General features: G+C 37.0%; 1 protein-coding gene across 1 annotated transcript in view; it reads left to right on the top strand.

The window, feature by feature from the left end:
* Positions 1–21521, top strand: part of pdlim1 (PDZ and LIM domain 1 (elfin)) — a 579513-nt gene that overhangs the window by 317889 nt on the left and 240103 nt on the right. The window lies entirely within an intron of this gene.

Raw genomic sequence — 21521 nt, 5'->3', positions numbered from 1 at the left:
GTTCAATTGCAGTTTTTTTGTTTTGTTTTACCCAGATATTTAAAAATAACTTTTTTTACTTATTTTATTCAAGGTTATCATACCGTCAGAAACAATATACATACAGTATACAGCACAAAGGAAGATTCACAGTGGTCTTTCGTGAGTGTTCTCAAGGACTGAGTATTTTACCACTATTTTGAAGCACACTGTGCAGTTTACAGACCCCTGTGAACTCTGTCCTGGTGACCAGGAAGCTGAAGCAACATTATTGCTATTATTCACTTACATGTGTCACACAGAAAGACAAATTATGAATGAAAAATGTGGCAGGGCGATTGAGAGAAAGCTGATGAATAGAAAGTCAGAAATGGAGAGAGAGAGGGGGAGAGAGAGAGAGCAGTCGGGGTGGCTCAGTGTCAGCTGACATATATAATTACAGGAATGGTTCTCTCTCCCTAAACCATTATTTATTTTAGCAGTTCTGACCCACTGCTGTGGCTCTACCACCCCCACTCCTGCCAAAAAGTGGCTTTTTAACTGAAAGCTTTCCAAACAAGCCTCACTAGTACTTGGCTTCACTCCAAGAAATTGTGTATTTTGGTGAATCTGGACTGTTTTACTATGAGTTTGTGCTGGATCGGAACTACTCAGCTAGCTAATTTGTGTGTCAATTAGTACAGTATGTGTGACTACGCAAATGGTGCAAAAGTGAAAAGTTTTAGCTTCACTTTAAAAGGTGCATCAAAAAGACGGTCTGAGACTGAAACAATCATATTTAACTATGTGGTTGAAGATTAGAACAGAAGGTTGCAGTGTTTTGTTTTGGTTGTTTTTAAGTTAGTCTTTACCTCCTTTCTGAGCAATCTGGTGCAGTTCTCTCCACACCAATAGGTTTTTAATATCATAGATGGGTTGAAGAAATCCAGATAAGGGCTTCGAATGAGAGGTTAAAATAACTGAGTTAAGGTGTGAATGTGCTGAAGAGGCACTTGTCAGAAGTACGGGAAAATGTCACTCATCGCTTGATTAAACTTGCCTGTACTGGCTGCTGTCTGCTGCTAGTAAGTTTAGATTTGACATTGTTTGTGCTTTATTATTTAAGGCAGTGTTGGGAAATCAACAACTTACACTTGGTTTAAAGACAAAAAGTTAGCTACCTCACCAGTTAGTTGCAAAGTTAATAACACCTCATTTGTGCATGTTAATTTATTTTGTGAGTTAATGTGAAAACACAGCTCAGTTTATTGTTTACACAGTTATGAAATACATTTATAATGGAGTTTAAGAAAAGAAATGTTGACCATATACATTAAAAAATGTTGTGATTTTGGGGTAAGTGAAGGTTTTGTTAAAGTCAGGATATAATTAATATAATATAATATAATATAATATAATATAATATAATATAATATAATATAATATAATATAATATAATATAATATAATATAATATAATGTAACATAACATACATTAAAATATAATATAATATATAATGTAATATAACATAATATTATAATATAATATAATATAATAATGTAACATAACATAAATTAAAATATAATATAATATATAATGTAATATAACATAATATAATATAATATAATATAATATAATATAATATAATATAATATAATATAATATAATATAATATAATATAATATAATGTAATTTTTATATGAGGGGATTTTATGTGAGGGAGATTCTGCTGAATGTTTGTCAAGGTTTGCAGATGGGTGATAAGAGCACTGTGATGCACTTCCACTCTTTCACATTCCACGTTTTACTCTCTCTAAAAGTGATGAGTTAATAGTGACCTATGGCCTCTGTTAGCTCTGACAGCCTTCCAAGACATGCAAGACTGCTAAAACACACCCTGGTGGACAGATTCCAGCACTACATGCTCACGATCAGGCAGAATCAGCCAACACACTGACTGTAAACAGAAGACACATACAATAGAGGCATAATATGCTGAGAAAGAGATTTAGTTGTTTATGTGTACGTGTGTGTCAGTGCGGTTTCTGTTTTATTGGTTTCAAAACCTAGTAGCAGCACTGTTAAGCTTTAAAGAAAAGCCAAAATACTTTAATAAAAAGGTATGTGTGGGGGATAGAACAAGGTGTGTGCGTGAGTGTGTGCATGTGTGCATGTGATAAATGAGCCAAAACAATAAAAGGTGGCCTCTAACTGAAAGATGCACACTGTCAAAGAAAATAAATAACTTCAAGCCTCATCACCTTCTGAGGGGAAAAAAACTTTCACCACATGAATATGCAAATATATCAGCGAGTTTACGTTTGTTTACAAAGCTGCTGCTTTTGTGTTGAGCAATTAAGAGCGCAAACATTTCTTTCTTCCCGCTCTCTCGTCCCATGAATACGCATATCTGTAGAGATGATATGTAAAAGCTGGCAAATGCATGCGGATTATTAATGCAAATGCCATGCAACTTTTTTTTCCATTTGTTGACATGAAAGGAATGAATGCTGGATTCAGCATATCCTATGGGTTGCGGCCGGGCCGTGCGATGCACTAACACCCATGATTTTCTCTCCCCCTCACCCTGACCGCATCATCTCAGCAGCGTCGGCCGACTCAAGCCGATCGGATCCGGTTGGATCCAGGGCCGGACACAGGGGACAGGCATTGTCATAACGCATGAGAAGAGTCGCTCGCATCAGTGCACCCCCCGTGCCTCCATCTGAGATATTAATAATTCTAATGAGGATGATGATGACCTGGGCAAAGCGGACTGCATGAGCAGCCCCATCCGCAGGCTTATCGGAATAACCTCCTGCTCCCTGGATCTTCCGTTCGAATACACATACACATACATTTGGACACAACCATGCAAATCAGTCTGGGATGTGCCCTGCGGAGAGGCAGCGGTCGATCCCCCGTGGACAGAACGCTGTCCTTCTCCCTGACCTGTGTCACCCGGAATCAGTAGTCTCTCCTCAGCCGTCCCCCTGACCCATGCATTAGCATCCATGAGCTGTGCATTGTTTGCTCACTTTTTAATGCAGTGTTTTATATGCTGAATATGCAGTAAAAGGCCTCAGCAGAGAGGAGAGAGAGAATGCCCTATGGGTAGGAAATGCTAATTGTAATAATATAACTCAATGCTAGGGACAGGCCTTGAAAAAAATAAAGATTTTGTCATTATTCACTTACTTGCTTTAATTCCCATTGTCTTCCATTGCACTTTTGTCCATATAATGAAAACCAATAAATACTGTCCTAACAGAAAAAAACACAGAGCACATGTCAAAATTACATGTAATACACACTTGGAGCTCATTTGAAACCCTTCTGAAACACGCATGAAATGTGTAGTTTTGGAGCATTTTTATGTGAAAAAAAAAGTTATAATGTATTATAATCAGTTTTCTTTCACATGAAAACATTATGATATATATAGGGGGTGAAGACGGCACAGTGGCGCAGTGGGTAGCACAGCAAGAAAGTCGCTGGTTTGGGCTCCGACTAGGCCAGTTGCCATTTCTGGGCACTTCCCTGGGTTTCCTCTAGGTGCTCCAGTTTCCCCCACAAGTCCAAAGACACACACTATACATGAATTGGGAAAGCTAAATTGTCCGTAGTGTATGTGTGAATGAGTGTGTATGGGTGTTTCCCAGTAATGGGTTGCAGCTAGAAGGGCATTCCGCTGTGGCGACTCATTAATAAAGGTACTAAGCTGAAAAGAAAATGAATGGATGAATGAATGAATGAATTAATGAATGAATAGGGGGTGAAAGCTGTAAGAGGGTGAAATTGTCTGGTCACCATCAAAATAACTTTGCCTAAGACCCGTTTACACTAAAACGTTTTGAATTTTAAAATGACGTTTTAGAACGACAACGATTGATGTCCACACTACATCGCTGAAAACGCACATCATGTGACAACACACACACTCTGGCATGCGCTGCAGCATATGCGCACAACTGAGCTTTAGGCAGTCAGCGGGTGCTTTGATTACACCTTCCCAGGTGAGAGGAGCGCAAGTCGGGCTGCTCATCAAGTATATACCGCTGGATCTCATCTAACTATAGTTGTTAAACGTGATTTTTAATTCATCTTATCCATACCTAACGACCCTTTGGTCTTTAAAATCTTCTACTTGCTCTCAGGTAACGACATATGCTGTTTCTGCACATTTGACATATTCAGCAAAAGAGACAGGGTATGTTTCATATTTTTCATTGAAAATGGAAGGAGGCAGTTATTTTATAGGCTCCGTTTTGTTATAAATATGCATACAGTGCAGTCATATAAATATGTAGCTCTACACAATACCTTAATGTTTTTAGTGTTTGTTAATATTAAAATGAAAAGAGGCAGTTTCTTAAATCATGTTTTCATTCTATTTTTAAGTGAAACAGCATAACTAGGGTGACCTGAATGACATTGTAAAGTACACTGTTCCCTTTGAAGATTTAACCGACGTGTCCTTGAGAGTTTGTTTTCAATTTTAAACTTGCGAAGTCTAAACTTACAAGAAAAGGATGCAAGACTGAACTTTGTGTTCTTAATATTGAGAAAAAGCTCCAACACCTGCTTTAGATGTCTCCGTTTTCGCAAATCCACACTGACACGGAGCAGCAGCAATTTAAAAGTATAAATAAATCCGTTTTCGGAGCTCGAAAAACTCTGGAGAAGTGTGGACGAAAGGCGTAACCATAGCAAAAGTTATGTGTTTTAAAACTAAACCGTATTAGTGTTTTACTGGAGAAATAGGTCTATTGGTTTCTACTGGCTTATTACCTGCTTATTATTAAGTTTTTGGCCATTTACTACTACATAACGTATATATTACATCTCTAATCCTACCCAATAACTAATCCCAACTACTTTGGGACAGCATGTGGTTGAGTAAATAATGACAGAATTCAAATGTGTATGCATACAATGCACGAGATACGCATTTCGTCATCATAACAGTAAGCATATGCTGTAAAATAAGGACAAATTCAGATTTGTTTAACTACATGTATGAAGTACATGCGGATTTGCAGTGCTTAATTTGCCCACAAGGTATCAATGCTGACCCTGGCTATTGTTTCAGTCCAAAAAAAAGGAACAAAAAAAAACCACAACAAAACTCAAATTACATCAATTGATAGACACATGTGTATGGGGATCTTTAAATATTCACTTTCATACTTAAACAAGCAGAAATACATTTTATTGCTCTTCACTTTTGGAGAGAAAAAGTGCAGAGACTGGGTAAGAATTCAACTTTTCGTGTTCAGTACCTGTTTTCATACATTATCAAATGAAGTTTGAAAGGCTATATACGCATACACACATAAAAACAGAATAAAATCTTGAGTTTTCAGTGAACTACCCCTTTAAGTGGTTTATAGGCATCCTGTTGAATCTTTTGCATTGGTTTGCGGCAGAGAGTTAATGTCATCTTGACCGTGTGTGTGCACAAGTCAATAGCTAGAAAAGTGCCATTGCTCATCCTGAGAGGAATTTCTCTCATCCTTTTAAGATGTTTTCATGTGACTCGAGATCAATGCCTTTTTATTTCTTTGAACGGTGTGGGATCAATAGTCAGCCGCTGTGAAGAGTGTGACCAGCGAATGACGAGCCATGTGAAGAATATGACCATCAATGCACCAGAGCCTGTCCTGCCTCTCTCTCTTTCTCTCTCTTTCTCTCTGACTCAGAAACACCAGTTTGCTTACTACAGTTAGTCATTACACATATTCATTAATTCATATTTCTTTGGCTTAGTCCCTTATTTACCAGGGGTCGCCACAGTGGAATGAACCGCCAACTATTCCAGCATGTGTTTTACGCAACGGATACTTTTTCAATTTGTAAATATATTATGTTTATATAATATTCAAGTAAATTTTATATTTAAAAAAAATAAGTCCAATAAATATAGGATTAGAAAGATATTTTATCAAGGCTGCATTTATTTGATCAAACTCAGTAAGAATGGTACTTATGAAATATAATTACATTTTTAAAAAACTGTTTTCTATATTCATTCTGCCTTAAAAAAATGGTGTTCTGTGTGTAGGTAGGTGGGGAAAATTTGGTAGTATTATGAAAAATTTGTTCTTTTTAAAACAACTTTTATCTAATATGATTAGGCATAAAATATTTGTGTTTTGGGTGTAGGTGGGTGAGTGAATGTGTCAAGGTTAGGGTTTCAGGTGTGTTTATTTAACCAAACTTAGTAAGAAATACTATTATTAAATATTAGCTCATTTAAATAACTGCTTAAATAACTGCTTTCTAATTTAACTAGGCCTTAAATAATTTTTTTGTGTGAGGTTGGAAGAATGGGTCTATTAAGGTTAGGGTTTAGGCTGCATTTATTTAATCAGACACAGTAGCAGTGGTGTAAAGTAACAAATTACAAATATTCAAATTACTGTAATTGACTAGTTTTTCTCAGAAATTATCATTTACAAAGTAGTTTTAAAAATGTGTACTTTTTATTAGTATTAAATGTGTCCAAGAAGATGTCCAAGGTTGATTACACGGATTGATTGACAGATTGTTTACGGAGAGATTTGTCACTGATGAGAAGATAGCAGATGTTTACTGGATGATGACCAAAATGGCCCTAAATAATAACTAGATGCACTACAGAATGTTATGTTTACACATATGTCCACAAATGACTTGTAAACACATCAACTTTTTACAGCGTAATACTTAGTACCTACTACTCTTAAGAACTTTTAAAAGGACTAGTTTTTATTAATACTTTGAGTAATATTTACAATAGATATTTTTTCTCAACATCTGTCTGTCTGTCTGTCTGCCTGTCTGTCAGTGTATGTGCAGTTCCTGGCCATCATTTCCTTTCATTTCAAAGCAATTGGACATTTAGATTCCCTTTGGTTTTTCAAGCAAGAAAAAAAATAATAATCCAGGTTTGGTAATGATAACAAAATTTCCAGTAAATTACTTCCAAAGTTAGACATTTGATACTTTTAGATATTTGTACTGGAAAACAAGTCAAAACATTGATTCAACTAAAATCACTTAAATGACCGTATGCTGTGCTCTCTCCTTCTCTCTCTCTCTCTCTCTCTTTCACTGTCTCTCTTGCAGAGATTGGCTATGGAATAGATTAGTGCTCTGCAACATCACTTCAACTCCCAGGCCAGCCAGTGTGTGTGTGCCCCCTCTCCACATTTGTGTTTAATCTTATTTAAATGAAAGGGACTTTGGCAAGAAGGCGGCAGGGAGTGCCAGCCTGCACTTTGGAGCCGGGGAGGAGGATAATGCCCAGCTCGGTGGCAGTGAGAGCGAGGTTTGGGGGAGGGAGGCCGGAGGCTGAAGAGTCCGATCCAGCCCAGCAGGAAGCTCCAGATGTGAGGCCACAGAGCTGACAGCACTCGCTCCCTCTGGGAAAGAGTGTGGCTAACAGAGAAAATGAAGAACAGAGAAAGAAAGACAAAGAGAGAGAGAGAGAGGAGAGAGAAAGAGAGCGACTGGCTGCTGTAATTTATTCTTGTGAAATGGACACAGTTTGGAGTAAACCATAAGTGCAGAGGAACAGAGAGTACTGTGAACTGTGAAAGTGTGAAGCCTCCAGCCTTCTGTTTTGTGCGCAGGGGAAGTGATGATCAAGTCTCTTTGCCCAGTTTGGCTAGATGTATCACTTTATGCAAATATGTGTTTTTACATTTGTTCTGTGATGAAAGTGTTTTAAACTTTTATAATGTCATTTATTTGGATGCTTTTGGACGGATATGGGTTTTTAAATTACTGGCATATTTAACACAGCTGCTTCACTACTATAAATATTTTTATTAAAAAAAAATAAAATTATATATATATATATATATATATATATATATATATATATATATATATATATATATATATATATATATATATATATATATATATATATATATATATATATATATATATATATAAACTATTTTAAAGTCATGTGACTTGCAGAAAAAAAACTGGTACATACATGAAATACTGCACATCAACATCAGGCCTGTTGCCATCCCAGTGATAGGGGTATTTCTTTTCTTTTTTTTTTCACATTCTTTTGCAGTTCAAATTGTGTTCTATTTAATTGAGAGGTTTAAATACTGCATTTTAGTGAAATTTTAAGTACTATTTCTAGCTGGATTAGTTTGTCGGGTGGTCATCCTAACCACATATTTTGAGGTACCAAAAACATATCCTAAAAATGTAGATATGTAAATATGTAATTGTACCTTTTTTTAAATACAAATGTATTACATCATATATCATTAAAATATGAAAAAAAGGAGTTATAGTTAAAGTTTTAAATAAAACAAAACTGTAGCCTATTGTCATTTATTGGGGAAATAACAAACTGGCCAGCCCATTTAACTTTCCAAATTTGGCCATCTGGATAATAAAAATTAAAACATAAAAAAATAATAATGTAGAGCTTGACGATTTTTCTAGTCTCTTTTGTAAAAAGAATAAAAAAATAAAAAAGTACATTTTGAAAGTTCATGAATAACAAAAATAGCCTAAAAAGTATTAAAGTTTACTTTTATATGGCTTTTTTTTTTTTTTTTTTCAAGAATAAGGTCCAAGATTCAGAATAAAAGTTGGGCTACTTACAGTGAAAGATGGCTTCATATTCGTCATATTGTATGTTTTCACAGCTGGATGTTGGACTCATAAAGAATAATTGTTTGCATTCATTGGAAGCCCTTTTGATGGGATATTTTCACAATTTATTATGGCATAGCAGTCAAAATAAGTGAAATGAGCTTATGTAGGGGACAAATCCTGGTCTTTTTTCAGTAGGAGGTGAGTCTTTCGAACCAACCGAATCCCCTCTGGCTTCAGGCCTGAATATGTGCATATAAATACTAGCATTAAAGGTATAGTCAACCTGATATGGGTAACACTTCAGTTCAAGTATCAATACCTATTATTAACTTGGCTTATTATCTATCCATTATTATGATATTGGCTGTTTATTAGTACTTATAAAGGTTGACTTTATTGTACATCTCTTATCTCACATAATAACTATACCCAAATTACTTGTTTATTGAGCTAAAAGTCTTAGTTAATGTTTTGTAAATAGTGAGAATTGCCTTAAAATAAAGTGTGAACCTAGTTTAAGCTTTTTAATGGAAGCAAATGATGACAACTTTAATTTTGGTGGGAACTATCCCATTAGCACAATTAACATAAAATCCAGAGTATTACTTTGTCTAAAGTGTCTGACATAAAATAACTTTCTCTTTCACTCACACACTATCCACATGTGGTCACAAACAACTAGTTCTTCTTGTAAATGACCCTGAAAATGACTGGTGCAATTCTGAAACTTATCATTTTAAATTATAACCTCATATGGTCTAAAATACATTACTTTTTACCCTCCTCCATCCTGCCAACTCAGTTAGTGTCTTGAGGTGATCAAACATGTTTAAGCTCTCCATCTCGAAATGTGTGTTTGCGAGCTGGGGTCAGTTCGAGATATGTAACTACAGTATGTGTCCCATATCTTATCGTTCTCGTGAGTCTAAAGCGCACACATAACAAATACACACATGTGGCCTCACACACACCCATGTAATGCTGCGTCAATGTGGCCAGGGGCTGAGAGTGCAGTGGTGGGCTAGATAAGGGGCCAGTGGAGCAGGCGTAGTGTTCTGAGGACAGTCGGAGGACCGATAAGAGCAGATAAGATTCAGCCTGCGAGTGCTTATAGGAACATATAAGCTGAGAGACCCTGCTGCAGCCCCCAACACAGAGTGTTACTCCAGAGGCCAGACAGTAGAAACCTTTACACATACTTACACACACCGCCCCCAGTGTCTGAATGCCTTTAACATAGATAAATGAACAAGAAATGTATGAGTAGGCATAACAAAAAATTATAACACTGTATTTTGATTTACTATTCAGTCAATCGATTTCTGTAGTTCACTTAGACTTCATTTGGATGATGCAACAACAGATGTTCTGAACTAATGCTCTACAAAGCAGAATTCTAGTTGATGTATTTGCAGAGATGTATAGTAACGAAGTAGAACTACTTCACTACTGTACTTAAGTACTAAAAGGCAGTATCTGTACTTTACTGGAGTATTATTTTTTTCTCCTACTTCCACTTTTACTTAAGTACATATTTTACATGAGTTTAATACTTTTACTCCGATAGATTTTTTATGTGCTGCATCGTTACTCGTTACTAGGGGTGTCAAAATGATCGATATCAGTTCAGTAATAGGTCATACCCGGTTATTACGTGATGACGTCATTTATCTCCTATGCGCGATGTCGCAATACTATAGCTAAGGACGGAGGCGCGAGGGCGAGGCGGCACAGCATACCAGCCGCTAGTGTACTATTAGGGAGAAATGTTGTAAAACTTCACCTCTGCCTATCTCTCGCTCTCTCCCTTTGGACATTTGACCCGCTGGCCAGTTTGTAAGGTAACTTTTCCTCTCTTCTTAGCTGTTACAGCTGCGGATCCAGACATGAGCGTGCCAAGTTTTCTCCACTGTGTCTATTACCTGTGATAATCGCGTATTCTTCCCGCCATGGGTGAACAGCGCTTATATTTCTAAAGCCCTTTCTGTTGAGGACAATAACCAATCATAGCCGTGTAAGACTCGCCTGTCAGCGCTCAAAAAGCAGGCGGGATAATATTGACATGAGTTTATTAGCTGTAAATGCTCATGCTGTCTTCTGTGCATGAGTTTTGTTTGATACATCCAGGAAGAGTGTTTTCTTTGAGCAGGTCAAATTAAGGGCACAGTTCGTATATCTGACTGCTGTATTAAAGGACAAAATTTTATTACAAAAAACCCTTTAACTGTCACACCAAGACAAAAGCAATAGAAATTCTTTTTTGATTGCATTTCTTAACTCCAAATGTCGCTAGTTAACACAATCAGTGCATTTTTATTCAACACATCACATTATTTCTAAAATATCAGCCTCTACCAAATGGTTGAGATGTTGGTTTATGGTAAAAGTACCAGAATTAATAAATATACTACAGAAAATATGAACTGTAAGACCAATTTCATTAAAAACATAATAAAAATAAATAAAAATTATTACTAAATCATAGCCATAAGCCATAAAATATTTCAGATTTTCATTTAACACAGTAATATACACATTTTCCTGTTTTTTTTTTTACAATAAAATCAAAATCAAGTGAATTTGTGAAGCAGGATTTAGTTTGCTTGTTTAGTTTAAAGCTTTTTATTTTAAAGCAATCAAACTTTAAAACTCCCAAAGTGTGAGTGTGTCTTTGTGTGTGTGTGAGTGAGAGTGAATAATGTGTAAGAGAAAACAACAGTGTGATTGTACCTGTGTGTGCGTCTGTGTGTGTGTGTGTGTGTGTGTGTGTGTGTGTGTGTGTGTGTAAGAGAGTGTAAAAACAATTGCAACCTATGTAATGTCCCCACAATTCACAAAAATGAGTGTGTGTGTGTGTGAGAGAGAGAGAGAGAGAGAGAGAGAGAGAGAGAGAGAGAGAACTGTGTGTGTGAGAGTGTATGAATGTCTGAGAGTGGGGAGAGAGTGTACATTTAGGTGTGTGCAGGGCAGTGTGTGTGTGTGTGAGAGAGAGAGAGAGAGAGTATGTATGTGAGTGAACATGCTGAATTATCTCATCAGTGAAGGGATTTTCTGGTAAAAGGGCCTGACGATGTGAGCTCTTGTACCATAGAAACTATTTACAGAGAAAAACAGTATCATAAGCCATGTTTCTTTTCGTTCTGCTTAATCAAGTACCCCAAAAAGATTTTTAAAATAAACAAAACAATTAGTGTATTTTGACTGCTTTCTTTAATAACTACATTACACAATACTTGTACTTTTACTTTCAGTACTTGAGTAGTAAATTTTGAAATAAACTACTTGTAATACTTAAGTACAAAAAATGTTGAATACTTTTGTACTTCCACTTAAGTATGGTGCTTAAACAGCACTTCTACTTCTACTCAAGTCAATTTTTGATAAAGCACTTGTACTTTTACTTAAGTATGGGTCTCTAGTACTTTATACATCTCTGTGTATTTGCAAAGTCACTTATAGTTTAAGGGTTTTTTAAAACTGGGAGTTATAAGAGCTAGATATTAGGCCAGTCTCCATGAGAACACCAGGCTATTTTCTTGGTTATTCACACCTTGACTAGAAACTCTGAAGAGATATTTGAGGTCTGACAATGACATTAAGCAATCAGCAACTGAATGACGGAGGATGCTGTGCTTAAAGTACTATTTTTGCTATGTACCATGGGTTTTGTTAGATTTTTTGTAGATAAATTAGTTATTTGATGCTAATAAAATAAAAAAGAAGACAGCACTCCTGGCAAAAGCAGCAGGTGAATGTAGTATCAGATTTCTGTAAGTTTACTGTCTGTCTTGTAATACTTTAAAATACTGTGCCATGTTGTTTGAGTGGGTTTCCTATGGGTGCTCCGGATTCCCCCACATTCCAAAGACATGTGGTAAAGGTGAATTGGATAGGCTAAACTGTCCGTAGTGAATGATTGTATGAGTGTGTGTGGATGTTTCCCAAAGATGGGTTGTGGCTGGAAGGTTCCAAGTTTTTGCTGTGTGAAAGTATGCATTAGCCAACAAAGGCTCATTCTGAAAATGGTTCCCTACTGGAGATCACCAATTATGTAGCCAGAAGTTCGAATGGCTGCATTTTGTCTTTAAAATAAATGCTACGAGGTGATACGGTGCTGTTTCTTTTCACGTTGACCAGCTGACTGCTTACCTCTGTGGACGGCTTTCCCGCTGTTATCAGTTTGTCCAATAGCTTGCTATGTACAATGGAAGACTTGAGACACAGAGAGGAGTTGACCACGACGACGGGGCTCGAGTGGTTCCAAAAAGCGGGTAAGACAAAAACAGAAGCCAAAAGATAAAAGTAAATAACAGGGTGAGAATGTGGTAAAGACTGAAAATGTGGTAAAAATTAGGGCTTTTCTTTTTCTGGATTGCTTTTAAAAACTATCATTTGGGTTTAGGGAAGTGGGTGGGCGAGTCAGTCGTTGCTTTTGAAAACACTATTGGTTGGGTTTAGGGAAAGAGGAGGGAGGGTCAGATGATTGGTCAATCAGTTAGTTGTCAGTTGACAGCGGCCTCTGGTGGATTTACGCAACAACAGCAGGTGCAAATGGCCCCGCGAAAGATATTTTTAAGAGCTCAAAAAGCCTACATAGCGACCTCTTGTGGATTCAGGAAAACAAAAACTGCAAAAAAAAACGTTGCTCCTGGGACGTATTTGCCACTTTCCAGAAATGTATGTATCGGTATGTACTCAGAATGAGCCTTTGTTTGTATTAGCATATCCTGTAAATTTGCAAATACATCATTGTATTGTAATAATACAACAGTTTACTAACATTTTAATGACTGGCAAAGCCACTCAAATTCTATCGAATGTCTAAAGGGGAGTTTCAAAACAAAACTGAATTATTAACTGAAGATATTTCAAAGAATGTGTTTGTTTGTTTGTTTGTTTGTTTGTTTGTTTGTTTGTTTGTTTGTTTGTTTGTTTTGCATAACAAGAGTCAGTGGGAACCAACACTGGAAGACTATCTGGCTCATTCTGATTACATATCTTTATATACATTTTTAGCGAGCATCAAATACGTCCCAGCTTTTTTTGCAGCTTTTTTTGCAATTTTTTTTTTTGTTTTGTTTTTTCGCAAATCTTCGAAATTCTCGTATAAGTGCCATCCACGCCTGCTGTTATCTTGTAAATCCACCCAAGACTGACAGTACCAACAGTATTTCTCTTACACCAATCGTACTTACATATACTCATAGTCAACCAAATGTAATGTGGGAGGGCAAAGTAAAATGTGACTCAATACATTTCATATTTAGTTAATTGAGCAGTTTAAATGCAGTCAAACTCTTATGGGGTTTTTGCATTGCTAAAGTCATTTGGTATGACTCTGAAAGGTCTGAAATGACACTGTTCGCTTCAAGACCTTATCTGGAGGTTTACTTCCTGGCCACGCATGAAATACGTCAATGTCAAAGGAGACATTTTCAAGTTCCAGCAGTGAATATTAAGGCCACGCATTTCTCATAAAACATGACCTTCATTTTCTAGAAGGAAGCCACCACGCAGATCAGGAACTGTTTTGCATTTGATACTGGCTGGTGGGCCTGAGGTTTATTTTGAGACATTTATTGTAACACAGGTGTTCTCTTTTCTGAGAATCAGGAACTAGACGGGTCTGCACGGACCACCATGCTCAGCCAAGTGTCGAAAGGACAGCTTAAACGAAACTGGCCCCAGAGGAGGTACTGGCAGTGGGGGATAGATCGAGCAGAAGAGCCAATATGACCGTGCAAGCTGCCCTGAAAGGGAAGGAAGGAAACAGGGGCCAGTGGTTCCATCAAACAGACAGCCTCTCGGCTAAAGTCTCTCATGGTTGTGACCACACCAACCCCCTCACAGAGAGAGAGAGCGGACTCCTGACTCTCTTACAGGCCGGAGAGTGAAAATAAACACCATATGCAGCGACCAGACTCCATCGTATTTAATAAGAGGAAAGTGTTTTAAGAGGCTGCTGAAAAGTGCGGGACATGAAAAAGGAAGATATAAGTCATTCTTTGTATTCCTCCAGTTGTTTGACTTTTTTGCCAAGATGTCCTGAGGGCATGTTTTACTTTCAGAGTGAAGCATCTCAAAAGAACTCATGTAGACAAACGTTTTCGGTGGGTTTCAAGAAAAATAGTGATAGTTTAAAGTTGAACTACATCACGCACTACGAAAGCATCAGTGACATGATTCTCACTTTTGAAAATGAGAAAAAACCTTTTTAAAAATGTGGTAAAGTATGTCATGTGACCAACTACATTAAATGAAATGTGAGATTTTTTAAAATTATTGCAAACATTTGTCTTATAAACTTGAAAATCTTTTTTTTTTAAAGCCATATGAAACCAGCATAAGGTAGCATGTGTTTTAAGCATGAGTTCACTAAATTAGTTAACAATAAAGCCTTTATTTATCTTAGCTCATGTTAAGTTCAACACTAATGCAAACATTGATTTAAAGAAATGTATCTGTTAATGTTATTTAATGGATATGAGAAAAAGAATGTGCAATTGTAATTTATTATTTACACTAACAATAATAGAAAAAAGCAGCATGGTGCCACAGTGGTTAGCACAATCGCCTTACAGCAAGAAGTCACTGGTTCAAGCCCCGGCTGGGTCAGTTGGCATTTCTGTGTGGAGTTTGCATATTCTCCCCATGTTTGCGTAGGTTTCCTCCAGGTGCTCCAGTTTCCCCCACAAGTCCAAAGACATGCGGTATAGGTGAATTGGGTAACCTAAATTGTCCGTGGTGTATGTGTGTGGATGAGTGTGTATGGATGTTTCCCAGCCGTGTAAAACATATAATGGATAAGTTGGCGGTTCATTCTGCTGTGGAAACCCCAGATTAATAAATAAATAGATTAAGCCGAAAAGAAAATGAATGAATGAATAATAGAAATTATTTATATTAAGTGGCATTAACTAATATGTACTTACATTGCAATTAATCATTTGTTACAATGTAACTATTGTGTAAATACATGATTTTGCAGTGTACTTACAATTGATTAAATACCTGGATGTATGATAATTACATCTGTAACTAATTTTTGTAATTACATTTTTAATAACACCGTTGGCCATCCTTTTCACCTTAAATCACCCTTAAACCTACCCATATACCAAATCTCTACTTAACCTCACCCATATCCTACCTCAGCAGCAGCAGAAGTGTTCTGTAATACATTATAAACAGAAAATACATTGTATTTTTTATTATTATTATTCAAATACACACATATTGGGCGCAGCCCGGTGGCTCAGTGGTTAGCACTGTAGCCTAACAGCTAGTTTGAGTCCCAGCTGAACAAGTTGACATTTCTGTGTGGAGTTTGCATGTTCTCCCCATGTCTGCCTGGGTTTCCTTCGGGTGTTCTGGTTTCCCCCACAGTGCAAAGGCATGCCTTTGGGTATACAAGACATTGAATAAGCAAAATTGCCTGTAGTTTATCAGTGTGAATATGAGAGTGTGTGGGTGTTTCCCAGTGCTTGATGGCAGCTGGAAGGATATGGCATCACTGGATAAAACCCATGCTTGAATAGTTGGTAGTTCCTCTGTGGCGACTGAATAATGAAGGGACTAAGGCAAAGGAAAATAAATGAATGAATGAAATACATAGTAGTTAAAGCCACCTTTAATATAAAGTAGGACCAAAACATCATTTGCCAATTTACAATTGGTTGTTATGCATTAAGTAACACCTTGTAGTAATCTATCCTTTGTTGTTTTTTGTCGTGACGCAGACACCATGAAGATCGTTTGTTTTATACAGTTTTGGAAAGAATAATGTTAGCATTATTTTTCTTATTGTTTTAATGAAAACACTCTTTTGAAAATCATGAATTGCTGCTGCTCCTACCTGAAAATCTCCGAACAGCTAGAGAGAAACCTGGTGGAAATCTCCATGCATCCAACCATGACTTTGAATCAACTGTGGGCAATAATGAATAGATATTAATTTTTAATATCTGGGACCTTTGTAAGACTTGTCAAGCTGTCGCGAGGCTCTTTTGATATGTGAGTTTTAACATTCATAAAAGGGCTTGAAAGCCTGCCAATGAGCAGCATCTGCTCCCAGTGCAGTGAGACGGGGCTCCTCAATGAACTAACACGCATGCCGCTCCTCCCCACAATGAGACAGAGTCAAAGACAAGTTCCTTGTTGATGCCTGTCAATGGCAAAGGTGTCACCACTGCAATTAATCTCTTTAACAGAGAGCAGGGCACTGCTTTGTTTATTCTGCTGGCTTCTCTCCTCCCAGACTGAACTCCCAGCGGCCTCCGCACACACGTTTATCAGACCCCTTATTTCCTTATCACTCTGTCATAGCTGACCATGGCCTCTTGGGTAACTATGCTGAAGGAAGTGATGAAAAAAAGAGAGAGAAGCAAAAAAACGGCTAACCCCTTCAGATTTCCACGAACTGCCTTATCAGAGGAGACCGGCCGACCTCTCTCTACCCACACAACACTGAAGAAGAATGACCAGACCTTCCTCTGCAGTCTTCCCCCTTTCATTCATTCTCTTACAGCACTTTCTGCCTTAATGACACACTGTATTCATCCAATCCACTCCAATTTTTTTATCATGGAACTCAGAACTTCGGCCCAAGGTATTCAGTTTCAGAGCTCATTACACTTTGAGCATGCAGCCTTTCAGAGTATACTCCATTTTATAATGTGTGTGAACACAGGTGGTCAACATACAGTGACATCATTTAAAATGTGAAAACCAGGTAGCAAAGTATGTTGTAAAAGGTGGTGTGTACTGTTTACTTGAATAATTAGTAGTTTATTGTTGTTGCTGTTGTTGTTGTTTGGCTCTCCTTAATTTATTTTTCTGACAATAAAACAACAGCCCAGCAAATGCCTTGCTAATAGCAGAGGTCAGAGGAGAACGGCCAGACGGGTTTGAGCTGAAAGAAAGGAAGATTGAAAAATATATAAAAGTCAAATCTACTACTTTAAGTCATTTATATGTAATTTTAAGGGCCTGATAGAAAAGAGGTTTGTGCACAGAAAGATAATATGAATTTTAATTTTAAAACCATGTTATGATTGGCATTGTTCATTATATCGTTGATTAAGATGAACCATGTTAAGCTGGCCTTACAGGTGTTTTGAAATCTTAGCAGATTAAGAACTCTGGCTGCATTACACAAGCTGAAAATGTACACATTGCCTTACATCCTCATATCTGACACACAAGCATATTTCACTGACACAGCCTTCACAGTTTGAAAGTAGTGAGGAATCACTCACTAAAAAATGTTATTAAGATGATCAGACCTGGAAGAGCAGCTCAAATCCTGTCAAACTGCAGATTTTCACTGACATTTAAACAGGTAATGTTTATACTTTTTAGCTAGCATGCTAACTGTTTTCTACACTCTTCAGGTACAAAACTGATGCAATTTTCGCTTCTGTTTTTCTGTGTGTTTTTAGTTTAATTTCAGTAAAGAAAAATTAATTATTAGTTGTATTACCACAGCTTTACTGCAAGTAACTAATAAAACTAGTTAGTGCAGCAAAACCATAGTAAGTTTGTGGTTACCATTTCTTGAAACCATTGTTGTAATTTTTAATAGTCTTCGCTGAACATCAGAAACCTTTCTTTCTCTAGTTTTTAAAAGTGATTAATTTGGATGGTGACACGGTGGCTCAGTGCTTAGCACTGTTGCCTCACAGCAAGAAGGTTGCTGGTTTGAGTCCCAGCTGGGTCAGATGGAATTTCTATGTGGAGTTTGCATGTTTTCCCTGTGTGTTCCTAGGTGTTCTTGTTTTACCAACAGTCCAAAGACATCCGGGCATAGGTGAATTGACAGTGTATCTGCACTGTAAAAAAAAAATATGTAATTTTACGGTTTAATTCCGATATCTGATGTGCCAGAAAAAAAAACGTAAAATAGCGGCTGTTAAATTACAGAAATGTACTGTAAAATAACAGAGGTTGAATTACAGAAATATACCCGAAATTTACATTTAAGTAAATCTTTGTTATTCAAGGCCCATTATTTTACGTAGTTTTTTTTTTCTTTTTCTTTTTTGTTTGTTTGTTTTTTACAGTGTGTGTGAATGACTATTTTCCACTACTGTGTAAAACATATGTTGGATAAGTTGGTGGTTCATTTCATTGTGGCAACCCCTGATGAATAAAGGGACTAAGCCAAAGGAAAATGAAAGAATGAATTGATTTGGGAGAAATCAGCCTAAAACTGCTTTAGAGTCAGCTTGACACTACAGTATATTGAATAGGAATTTATGTGTAAACATGAGTGGTTATTTAATGTGCTCATGAATGTGACAATGCAATGCACATTTCTAAATGAGCCATTTTTGCAGCTTACTTTACATAAATGTGCTGGACATGGAAGAGATCGTTGCATTTGTGAACGTTAAACTACGTCTGCATAAAAAAACTTATTTCAAAAAGAGCAATGAAAATAGTGTTTCCAAGTTGCCTTTAAAGCAACTCAAGCGGACAGAGCTGTATCTACGGGTGACATTCACAGCTGTAGGATCAGTGTGAACAGCGAAAGAGCAGAATGTTCCAGAGACGGCAAGCGTTCTTCTTTCGGCTCTCAGATAAAGGCATGGAAATGAAGGGCAAGTTGACTGAGCTGTAAGTACAGCCGACCGAGCACAGATCAGGAGAAATCCCTCGCTTCAATTAGTCATTCTTTTCCTTTCTATCTTTCACTCTCCTTCTTTTTTTTCCCTGACATCTGATTAGAAATGTATTCCTGGATCTCACCGGCAAAATGAAAGAGAAAGCGAATGAGAGAGAAAGTGCAGGATAAAGATAATCCAACAGCTTAGGAGATACACCATAAAGTCAAACCAGGGCACAGAGGATGTTTAAAAAAAAGCAGCATCAAGACACCGGTTAAAGAATAGGCCAGCTTTAATGAGTCAGTGGCCAAAAAAAAAGAGGAAAGAAAAGAAAGGAAAGCTGGCTTTAAAGTATCCCTCATTAGCTTCTCAACTGATGTCACATGCTGGCAATCTCACAGCCATGAAGACAATAAAGCAACAGCAGCCATCTAGTGATCACAGCAATCCAAACTAAATAAAGTGTATATAGATATATAAGATGTACAATAGATTTATATGCTGAATGCAAACAAGACTCATGAAAATAATCAAATATTCCACCAACCCAGAATAACTAAAAATGCTTTAATTGTCATTTTAAATCATTCTAATTGGCTGTTGAAGTTAAACAAAAACTTTAAGTCAGAATTTGCCAGGGGTATGAATAATTTCAGTCTTGACTGTATGTATACTTACAGTACTGCTTAAAAATTTAAGTGTTGAATTAAGTTATTTTAAAAATATATATGGTTAAATAGACTTAAAATAAATAGTTATAAAATCTTTAAAATAATATTAATATTAATATTAGTAATATTCAATTAAAATATTTTTAATATCCATTTATTTATTTATTTAATCTGTAAAGTCCCAAGAGCCAGTTTCTGTGACGATGTATACATATATATGTTGTTCTATTGGCATGCACTGGGGCGGTTTGCTGCATAGTGGGAAGTGGATGGGAAGAAAATCAGCACCTTCAAGTCCAAGGCCATGGGGCTTCACCGGAAGAAGTTGGTTTGCCATCTCTAGGTTGGAGGAAAGTCCTTACCCCAGGTGAAGTTTAAGATCCTTTGGGTTTTGTTCACAAGTGAGCGAAGGATGGAACGTGAGATTGACAGGCAGATCGGTGCAGCAGCAGCAGTAATGCGGTCAATGTACTGATCCTTTTGGTAAAGAAAGAGCTGAACCGAAAGGCAAAGCTCTCGATTTACCGGTCAATCTACGTTCCTACTCTCACCTGTGGTTGTAAGCTTTGGATCAGTCATGGAAAAGCAACTGAAAATGAATGAATGATCTGTATATTTAGATTTCAGCAAATTTTTATATCTTTATTAAATTTTAAAAAACTTTATATTTCAGTATATACTAAAATGTAAAATATTCCTTTTATAGCAATCATTCTAATATGATGATTTGGTGGTTAAGAAATATCTCTCATTATTATCAATATTAGACATGTTTAAGGCAACGCAGTGGCGCAGTAGGTAGTGCTGTCGCCTTAGAGCAAGAAGGTCGCTGGTTCGAGCCTCTACTGGGTCAGTTGGCGTTTCTGTGTGAAGTTTGCATGTTGCCCCTGCGTTTGTGTGGGTTTCTTTCTGGTGCTCTGGTTTCCCCCACAGTCCAAAGACATGCGGTGCAGGTGAATTGGGTAAGCTAAAATTGTCCGTAGTGTATGAGTGTGTGTGGATGTTTCCCAGAGATGGGTTGCGGCTGGAGGAACATCCGCTGCATAAAAACATGCTGGATAAGTTGGTGGTTTATTCCACTGTGGCGACCCCAGATTAATAATGGGACTAAGCTGAAAAAAAATGAATGAATAAATGAACTGTTTAATATTACGCTTAATATTTTTATGGAAGATGGTAAACTATTCTTTAAGGAAAATAGCTTTCCCATAATGTTGCAACATTTTAAGTGATCTCTTTTGTACAAAGCTCTAGATATATTTTGGAAATTGTGTAAATTGACACTTGTTTATAGTAACTTTTGAATCATAATAAAAAGTATTGTGAAGAAAAAGAATGTTTTAAAACAAATAGAAAAATTAGATTTTATGTTTTATATTCAAATAGCACCCTGCATTTGGTATTTTGGTATGCCATGTAATACATTCCAAAACATGCTACATCTGCCATCTTGATTTTGACCTTGGTAAAGGGTCTGAGGTCACAGGTCTCACCCCCTCTCTAAGATGACGCTCAAGGCCTGGCCATTTGCCGAAGACCCTGTCCTACAATGGCAAGGCCACTCATTAGACTCCCAAAGAGCAGGAGGAAACTGGCTAGACAGGGTCTCACAAGGGGACAGATATTGATCAGGGATCAAACTCACCCACACACACACTCATACATTCTC

The sequence above is a fragment of the Danio rerio genome, chromosome 13 (assembly GCF_052040795.2).
Source record: "Danio rerio strain M-AB ecotype USA chromosome 13, GRCz13ab, whole genome shotgun sequence".
NCBI classification, from domain to species: Eukaryota; Metazoa; Chordata; class Actinopteri; order Cypriniformes; family Danionidae; genus Danio; species Danio rerio.
This window is presented reverse-complemented; position numbering and strand designations above follow the sequence as displayed.